The sequence below is a fragment of the Apium graveolens genome, chromosome 6, assembly GCF_009905375.1.
Source record: "Apium graveolens cultivar Ventura chromosome 6, ASM990537v1, whole genome shotgun sequence".
NCBI classification, from domain to species: Eukaryota; Viridiplantae; Streptophyta; class Magnoliopsida; order Apiales; family Apiaceae; genus Apium; species Apium graveolens.
The window spans coordinates 74,742,626-74,753,334 of NC_133652.1; the positions used below are offsets into that span (position 1 = coordinate 74,742,626).

The 10,709-nt window shown below is 34.8% G+C and overlaps 1 long non-coding RNA gene across 1 annotated transcript; it reads right to left on the reverse strand.

The window, feature by feature from the left end:
* Positions 1–4,077: 4,077 nt before the first annotated feature.
* Positions 4,078–7,213, reverse strand: LOC141664261 (uncharacterized). The gene is made up of 3 exons (XR_012551931.1): positions 7,054–7,213; positions 6,911–6,968; positions 4,078–4,273 (listed from the first exon to the last, which is right to left on the reverse strand). It is a non-coding gene; the product is annotated as an uncharacterized LOC141664261 (long non-coding RNA).
* Between the last annotated feature and the right edge of the window lie 3,496 nt (positions 7,214–10,709).

Sequence of the window (10,709 nt, forward strand, 5' to 3'; positions counted from 1 at the left end):
GTTCAACATGTATATCTTTGGAAACTCTTCCGAATTCTCCCTTACCTTGTGATGATCCCCTCATTCGTCTCGTTGACGCGGGTGTAGCTTTCGGATATTTTGCTAAGATCAATGATTACAAAGTAATAAAACTTGAGATTTATGTTTATACAAGAGGAGAGCCTCTGCTGACATTTGTTAATGTCAATGTTTATAGTTGAAGTACTAATTCATGGAAGACTTATACGGTAGATAACTTTTCCGTATCTTCATCTTTTAAATTTCTTTATGATTCTGTGGTTGTGAACGGTGCTGCAAAGCCGAATCTGAGAAAGTTGTCGTCTGTTTTGACATAGAGAAGGAGATATTTAGAGAGATTATTTTGCCACAGAGTAATAGTGATAAGTTTTCTACAAATAAACTTTTAGCAATTTGGTGAAGAACTGTATGTTCTCTATGATCATGAACGCATTGTAGATATATGGACGTTTAAAGGTGAGACAGAGGAGATTTGGACCAAGAAAGTCACTCTTGATCTTAATAATATTAGTGGAGGTTGCAGTCTCCTAGGTTTTTCGAATACTGGCGAGTTAGTATTAAAATGTTATATCCAGAATCAACATTTGTTCTATGATATTGAGAAGGCGGAGACCACAAAAGTGGTTGAGGATGCTTTATGGTGTCTTCAGCCTCTATCTCCATTGTAACGACCGAGAAAGTACGCTTGTATTATATCATAATAAAGATAAATTATGTGTATTATTATGTGATTAAATGTGTTGAGTCATTAAACCCTAACTGCAATGTGTTACGTGTTGTCTGTTTTGATCCAAACGTGTTTTGGATATATATTGAGTGTTCTATCGTAAGTTATATATTTTATATCAAAACCCATACAGCTCAAAACCATATTTTAAAAGCCCGTATTTCAAACAAAATCATTGGCCCTATTTTGCCAAAAATGCCCTATACCATATCGCTATTTTGAACCCCTAGACGGTTTACAAATTAACCTTTTTCGCGAAAAATGACATTTCCGGACCTCTTCGGGTACCAAAAACCCCACAAAAATCACATTTTTATTTTTATATGATCATGAAATTATCATACATCATTTTTCTTTGCATTTTTGTAATATTCACAATTTTTGACATTAATTTTGTATTTATTGGATATTTAAAAATTCATTATTAATACCCGAAAATTATAAAAATTGGGGCCAAATATTTTTATTAGGAGTGTAATTAGCCCCTTAATTTTATTTAGGGGTATTATTTTCATAAATATAAATAGCTGATTTACTGTTAATTAATTAGTTAATTAATCATAAAAAAATCAGAAAATTCAGAAAATTAGGAATTAGGGTTTGTGGGTGAAAAACAGGGCAGAGAATCAAACCGGATTTTGATCGTGATTTTCTTAACCAAATCAGTCATGTAAGTATCCGTTTTGAAGCTGATTGATTGTAGTTTTTGATTATGCAATCGTTTTTAATGTTTGATTGATCGAATTTAAATTTGTATTTTGGGTTTTAATTTCGAATTCAGGTTTTAATTTCTAGTTGTTGTTTGTTGATTCTGTTGATTGGGTGGATTAGATCGTTGAGTTTACAGTTGAACGGCACCGACTTCGTCGGTTTTGGTGTTGATTTCGTCCTCGTCGGAGAACCGCCGCCACGGTGGTGTTCTTCGTTTTTTCGATAACGTTGTCGACGAATGGAGAAGAAGGAAGGTGGGAGGAGGTTGCTATGGTGGCCAGGAACGATCACGCAGAGAAAAAGGATGGAAAGCATCGTTTTGATTGCCGTTTTTACTCGCCGGAAAAAGCCACCGGAACGACGCCGGTGGGCTGTTCTTCGTCGACCTGGGTTCGACCCGGTTCCAACCCGGAAATCGACCCGGGTTTGATCCTGAAAACCCTAACCCTGAAACCTGTTATGTGTTTCTGATATTTTTAATATTTATTCTATTTTCTAAAATCAGAAAATCAGTTTTAATAATTCTAATAATTAATTAAAAATCAGTTTTAAATTCTGAAAAATAGTATAATTAATTTCTAAATTATGTTATTAATTTAGAATTTAGAATTTAATTATTTAATTAATTATTTAATTATTTATCTAATTTTTTATTAGTTATCTAATTAATTAATAATTAGGTAATTAATTAATAATTAGGTAATTAATTAATAAACAAGGATTAAATAATATGATTAATAATTCGATAATTAGTTAATATTACGAGCAACTCGTATTTATGCGAGCAGGGATTCGATAATTAGAATTATGATTCGAGCGATAATTATTCGAAGGATATCGTAATAATTATTCGTATCGAATAATTAAATACAGATAATTAAGTGATTAATTAATCGTATAGGTATAGTAATAATAGCGATTCGATAGTTATTCGAGAATTGCGAGTAGCTCGTATTTATACGAGTAGTTAATCGTTGAATTAGATTATAATTCGAGTAATTAGTATTTATTCGATAAATAGCGTATCAGTTAGTTGTATCGATTGTTTATTTATAAATAATCGATCTGATCGAGTAAGTATTATTAAATTTGTAAATAATTGTAATAAATAGTAATTAATCCTAATAATTAGGGATTAATTATTTTAAAATACAATAATTATTAGTTAATTATTTAAAGATGTAATTAAGGATTATTTAATTATAATTATTTATTTATTTTTAATTAATTATTAATTAATTAAATCTTGTTTAATTCATAATAATTAAACCGTTAGTCCAATTTGAGCTAAACGAGGACCCCTAGACTCAGAAAAATGAAACGAATCCAATAAAAATAATTGTAAGTTATAATTTCTTCCGGAAGAGAGTGTTCTTGTGATAATTAAATGTTCATAGGCCCTATTAGGGGTAGAATCGAGTTGAATAAATCCCGAAAAATTGTAATAAAATTAGAGAGGGTTAGTTATTTTAAATATGAGTCTAGTATCAATTCTAAAAATAATTATAAGTCTAAAAATTAATTATGTGCTTTATGTGTTATGTGCTTTACGTGGTTATGTGAACCTTACGTGCTATATAATTATATGTATATATATGCGACTCAGATAGAAACGCATGGGTAGACGGATAAGGTTATGTGGTATCAATTCGAGATACACGTATATAGTAAGTTATCTAAACGACTATCTTTCTATGATTGGTTCAGTGTCAGCAAGGCAGAGCAAGCTAGAGATCGAAGGTGGTGAGTTGAACCAGGTTAAGTACGCGCAAGGCAAGTTTTCCCCTATTCTAAATTCAGAATAGTGAATTATATCTCATTTTCCCCATATTAGTTATCTTTGATAATTTTGTTCATAAACACTGTTACGAAATTATTGAATCTTATTTCTATTTCATTTCGATTCTTAATATCTCCCAATTTATTGAATCCTCTATTCATATTCCAATATTCTTACCCTTGTTACATATATTATGATATATCCTGATGTTGGGATACATCAAAAGCATTCTGATTACTCCGGATGCTAAGCTTTGGACTGGATGGTTATGATGCGGACTGGGTTTTACCCAGACCTTTAATTAATAGGCCATAGTTGCCTGAGTACTCCTTATGTTGGTTGGGTCTATGCAGTTGGGTATAGATCTGCACTGTATCTTGACTGATCAGCAGGTTATAGTGCATATGTTGGTTCTTATTTCCAGTCTTGTTCATTTGGTACTCGCCAGTGTTGGCTAATTATTATCCTATACAGATACAGGTGGTTGTTCAAACCAGCAGCTTATTGGTTCACTTATTTCTCTCTCTTTATACTATACATATATATTGTTGCAGGCTTGTTGAGAAATTTTGGCTCATCCCTTTATTGTTATTCCTATTATTTTACAGTTAAGGTAGAGAATGAAACCCATTGTAACACCCCCAAATCCGGGGTCGGGGATCCGGGTTGTCACGAGTTCCATTTCCCTTAATAACACTTAATCTTAATAAACAACCAACTACTACATACTGTGACCCCACAATATACACACACACCACAAGTTATAGTCTCAGAGATGAATACCAAAAAAATAATACAAGTCACTTTATTCCACAATTATATGCCATTACACCTTAAAAGAGTTTCTAAATAAATTTACATTTCTTTGCCATTATTACAATTCATAAATATACATAAGTCTGGTACATCAAAAGTTGAAAGCCTAGCCTATTGGTAGATCCTACCTCGGCTATAACGGCATCAACGCCTATAGGAAACTGCGGAACGTTTCTTAACCGCTTGCGAATCGGGAGCTTGGTCATGTTCATCTTTTCTATCTGTTGTTGTGTGATGAAGAAGAAAGCAAGGGTGAGCTACAAGCCCACTGAAATAATATGTATAATAATTAACAATATATGAGCATTCTCATAGTACTCATGAAAGTCTTGGTCAAGAAGAAATGAACCAAGTTTGATATCTTAATGCGACGAAGTCGCAAAATATTCAGTATATATACTTATATACTTTTCAAAATCTTGGAAGTCCTCTTCCATGCCTAATATACACAAAGTTCCAGTTTATAACTGTATAAAAATATCGTTGCAAGGTGATCTCATATATCTAACCTTGTCTCAACGTTTTTGTGAAAATCTTTGTCATGCATAAGATAATCATTAACCAGATATAAGTTTAAAAGATGAAGTTACAAGATACTCCAATATACTTATATCTTTTCCAAATACTACTTGAACTACCACCGTTCAAGTTATAACCAGTTTCAAAAGTTCATCACACTGATGAGACTACAAGACAAGATTTGAATAGATTCCATCTTTGAATATCATTATAAATAATGAAGTTACGAGGTACTTCATTAAGTCCCGATATATATATACACTTATATATATATACATTTCATACACTCCTTGATCTGTTATGAAAATTATAAACAGAGTTGCAATATCCAATGAATTTGGAAAGGAGAAAACCTTGGCATAAACCTGATATCTTGCTGATGAGGCAAAGATACCAATAAGTAACCTTTTCTACTAGTAGATGGACGAATTCCCCACTGGTCATCACCCTGGCCGCAATAGGAATTTATGATGGACTGCCACTCAGCCACTTACGCATTTGATGGACTCCCACTGAGCCACTTACACATTCATGGACGCCCACTGAGCCCATGTTGCTTATGCCGACTCAATAGATGGACTTACTTCCCGAACGTTGGGTAAGTAATCAATTCATTTATCAAAACAGCAACCTCGTTGCCAATATAAAATACACCACAGAGCCGGATCCCTCAGGTTTTGAGCGAATATTTAAATCTCCTTCGAAAGGAAGATCTTAAATATAAAAATGAGTTTTTCGATCTGCTCTAACTTTTAGAAAATCATTTTGAAGACTCAAAAACATTTTTAAGAATGTTTGGAGTAATGCTGATTTAATAAAATAAATCAGTCCCAATATATTTAGAAAATATCTGAATATTATTATTTAAATAATATTTCCATAAAGAATAATCTTTATAAAAATAATTGAAGTAGAAGTTTTAAAACTCATACTTGGAATGAATATTAATAACCAAAGATATACTTATACGAAAGTATGATCTTTATTTGAATAATCAAAAATAAGTTTGATTATCGAAACATTATTCTTTAAAAAAATAAAGAATATTATTTATTAAATAAGGGGAGTCATAAGTCCATGAATGAATATTCAAAATAATATTCATAAAATAAACGGAGTCATAAGTCCTCGAATGAATATTCAACTAATATTCATTATTTAAAATAAAGTTATCGAATAAAACTTATTCGATTAATAGTTTTGAAAACTATATCAATATATATATATAAATATATATATAATATACTCGGGAACATCGACTTCCGGTTTTAGAAAATGTTCACCTTTGGGTCCCATATACTAAGGGTATACGCAACTACTGCTTATCTCTAGCATAGGTATTATGCAACTATAAGCATTTGAATCAACAATTAGATATCAAGATTATGAAACAAGCATGCATATATACCATATCAACATGCTCCAATATATCGCAAGATTTGCTAATAACAATCATGCACTTATCACAAGATAATGCATATACATATATACATCACAACAACAGTAGAACGGGTATAAAACTTGCCTGAGCGACTGGGGGTGGTAAAAGGCCTGGGACGAGTCTGGTAATATATAAACAACATATAAGTTGGAATTAAACCAAAGTCGCTTAAGAATCTAGACTTTAACCAATTAGACTCTAACGCTTGCTTTTGCGCTTAACGATTCACTTACGTCGCTCGAGTACCCTCGGCTCCACCATTTTTAATAAATTAACCATTAAGAATTTTAAAGCGATTCTTTCGCGAGTACCTTATCAACTGCCTAATCCACTTAACATAATTGTTTCATACCCCAATTAGTCATTTAAAGTCCTTAACCAAGGTTTCAAAGCAAGGCGAGGTGTAATGTTCGGTCGCGAAACGCCGTTACTTAATTCGGTTGTTTCTCCTAAACCATATATCGGATTCAAGCGAACCACGTATCAAAACGAAGCTCGTAATATGAAATATATAAACATGATAATGGTAAGAATCTTACAGTGAGTTCACGGGTCCTGAAGTTAATAACAAAAACAGTCTAAGGTAAATCGGGCATTACGACGGCTATGTTTACGCGATTACCAAAGTTTAAACTACTCCAATCAACCACCAACCAACTCATAACCATCAATACAACAAAACTTCACCTAAACCATATCACATCAGTCCATAACCTCCAAGTTTTTCAACTCAAACAACCATAATCAAGACCTATGAATTATAATCAAGCTTTAATTACCAAAACACTTCCAAATCAAACCAAACTACTAATAATCACAATCTATGCTTCTCATTTCACAAAACCAACAATTAAACTTACTAACAAATAAAGTAAAGGCTAGGGTTTGATGTTTATACCTTCCTTGGGAGGTGTTAAGTTGCTAGGAAGCCTTAGGAAGCCTCCTACAAGCTTGATCTTTCCAAAGAAATCAAGAACACAAAGTTAGGCTTTGAAGTTTCTAAAAATCCGATTTAAAGAACTATAAAAATGAGGGTCTTACCATACTTATTTGGACGAGACTTGTGAACAAGAGTTGTAGGCCATCTCAATACCTTTCCAACGAGCTATAGAACACAACATTTGAGTGAGTATTGAAGGAGATATGGTAGTTTGAAGTTGCTGTGTTTATTTTGGCCGAGAGCTTCTTCTTGCAAAGTCAACTCTTCTCTTTTTGATTTATGTTATTTGCTTGGTTGATTCTTCTTTTTGTCTTGAAATTTGTTTTAACCTTTTTACCATGGTTAATTTTGTATGGCCCAAAATCACCCAACAAACAAAACTCCTTTGTCATGCTTATGCAAGCAAGCTTGTGTCATGTGTTGACATCATCATCCACTACCTTTTTTATTAATCCCTTAATTACTTGGCTAATGACCGCTGATCTGTTATGCGGTTCGCTTATCTTTTGTTTTCGTTTATCGTTTGAGGGATCATACCTGGGATCTTATTACTTAGGTTCCCCTAAACCTTTCTCAATATTTTATATTCCTTTTATGATCCTCTCTAAAATCCTTGAATTTAAATCCTTTTTATCATGTTACCGTATACTCAATTCTTTCGGTATCTGGTGGATTTTCGGGAAAAATCAAAGTGTGCGGATTTGGATTCTGACGATCTTTACATACACTTATTTACTTTATGGAATACTAATACGATCTTAGAATTTCCATAATAGTACTCCTATATAACGTGGTCTGATAATTTTCCTTAATCAGCATCATCAGTAAAAGTTACTATTCATCCGTGCTTCAAAAATTCCAAAAATTGGGGTTATTACACCCATCAGGACCCGCGTAGTCAAGAAGCGAGTCAAGCAGCGGGACCCTCTTATACCAATAGTGTTCCTTCCTATTCCCGAAGAGAGCTTTGAGTTAACAGATCAGGTGTAACAGGATAAGTAGTAATGTTGGGTTGAATAAAAGTTTTGTGTAGTTTGAATAAAAGTTGTGTGGTGAGAATGTAGATAGAATAAAGTTTTGTAACAAAGTGAGTTCTTGAGGCAGATTGTTTTTATTTGGGTTTGTAATAAAGTTAGTGTGTGGTTCTTGTTTTCAACTCTTAACCTTAAAAGATCCTGAGTAGCAGTAGTTCGGGGTAATTATCATATTTATATTCCGCTTGTGCAGGTTTATTTTGTAGTTGTTATTAATAATGCCCCAAATCTATACCCCGGATTTGGAGGGTGTTATAGTTGGCATTAGAGCTTAGGTTTTGACCCTTGAAAACAAGAACGTTAGGATTAAGATAAGATAGGAAGATCAGATAGGATAGAAGTAAGAGTGTTAGGATTGTCTGTTTATGTGATTAGAAGTTATGAGTTTTAGGATGGTGATTTGATTATTTTTGTGTTATTATTGTTATGTATATTAGATGGCTTCTTTATCATCGTCTACGGAGCGGACCGAGATAGACCCAGTGGTTGCACCGGTAGTGGCTCCAGTGTCAGAGCAGATCTTTCCTCCATTGCCACCACCCCCACCATTGCCACCTAGACCAGTACTAGAGATGCCACTTCCACTAGAGGTACCAGATTTTGATGATTATTTTCCATATTTTGAGCCAGAGATACCAGATTTTCCACCACTAGAGTTTCCGATGTTTGATATTCCTGACATGATTGATCTTCCGCAGTGGGAGGATCTAGAGCCCCAGATTCCTATGCCACCAGTTGAGATTCCAGAGATTCCACCGATGGAGCCTGAGGCAGAGCCACCAGTGTATGCACCTATGGAGCAGCCTGTCTTATTTCCTGCCCCTTTAGCTATCTATGCCCCTGTTCCCGGGATATATCAGTTTCCACAGCCGGAGTTCATGGACGAGGTAGTAGTAGATGGGCCATTACCTTCTCGAGATTCCCGCACGGATCTTCGTGAGCATCATACAGTTACATATCAGCGTTTTCAGGCAGAGAGAGAGGAGAGGATTAGATGGCAGAACCAGTGTAGAGAGATCCTTTGGTTTGTTTGAGACCCAGGCGGATGGTCCCGTTCGAACATTTCACTCAGACTACATGTTGAGGGAGAGGCTATGCCAGATTCACAGAGTAAGTTCTCAGCAGCTTACTGATCTGAGGCAGCAGGATTTGAGTGCAGAGGTAGCATACCGTAGGGCGATGGGACTTACTGAGGCAGTGTTAGAGGCATTCCAGGAGGAGCTGAGCCATGTGCCACCAGGATTCTGAGACTAGTAGACGGAGGAGTGTTGTATCTTGTATATTTTTGTAAATAGAGGCAGCATAGTATTGTATGACTATTTTGTATAATTGTAGCTACTAGTTTTGACTGATAGCAGTAGTAGTACGACTGACATATCATAGGCTTTTGTATCAAGCATTGACACCTGCAGCTGGTGTCCTACCCATATATATATTAGATGAACCTTTTCACGTTTTCTTTATTTTCCAGTCATTTAAGCATTTACATTTATTTCATTGTTTTACCATTACATATTTTAAAGATGTTTTATTTACAATCATGTTGTACCCTTTATGTTTTCAAAAATTTTAAAAGTACTTTAAAAAGGATTTATTTACACATCGCACTGTTTTATTTATTTAGATATTTAATAAGTTGTTTTCTTTCCCCATATCAACTGTTTTAACGTTGTTTTAATATTATAAAGACTTTTTCATTCCATAACACTTGTTTAGTATATTGTTATTAAGAGAACCCCTTTGTTTTATTAGCAGAAAGATGGCACCCAAAAGAAAAGTACGACCTGACTCATCAAATGGAAATACCGAGGGCCAAAACAATAATAACCAAATGGATCAGATGTTTCATCTTATGCAACAGCAGATGCTGATGATGCAACAACAAATGCAGCAGCAACAGCAGCAGTTCCAACAACAGATGTTACAGCAGTTCCAGGACATCAAGTACCACTAGCAACACCTACAGTCACTTTCAAGCAATTTCAGGCGGTAAAGCCTCCAGAATTTTTCGGTTCCACAGATCCTACAAAGGCGAGAGCTTGGCTGAAGGAAATGGAAAAGGATTTTACGTTGGTGAAAGTTGAGGAAGAACAGAAGACGGATTTTGCCAGCTACTTTCTGAAAGGTGAAGCCAATTATTGGTGGGAATCGAAGAAAGCTTTGGAAGGGGAAGGTGTGGTGACCTGGGATAGATTCACTGATCTTTTCCTGGAAAAATATTTCCCTCGTTTTATGAAGAACCAGATGGAGATCAAGTTCCTGGAGCTGAAACAAGACAACTTATCGGTCGCGGATTATGAGACCAAGTTCACTGAATTGGCCAGATTTGTTCTTGAGCAAGTGGATACGGATGAAAAGCGGGCCAAGAGATTCCAGCAGGGACTGAAGCCATGGATTCGTAGCAGAGTAGCTGTATTTGAGCTAACGACTTATACGGCTATTGTTCAGAAGGCCATGATCATTGAAGGTAAGAGTGAAGCAGCTCAGAAAGAGAAGGGACCAGGAAATTTCCAGAACCGTTTCAACAGAAGGCCGGGATTTCAAGCCCGGGGAAAAGTAAATGTCAGGAGACTAGAACAAAACAACCAGAGGATGGGTAATCGACTTCCTGCCCCAACTCAGCAAAGACTTATTCGACTGCCTATACCTGATTGCAAAATATGTGGTAAAAAGCATACAGGGATTTGCAATAAGCAAAATGTCACGTGTTTCAAGTACAAGCA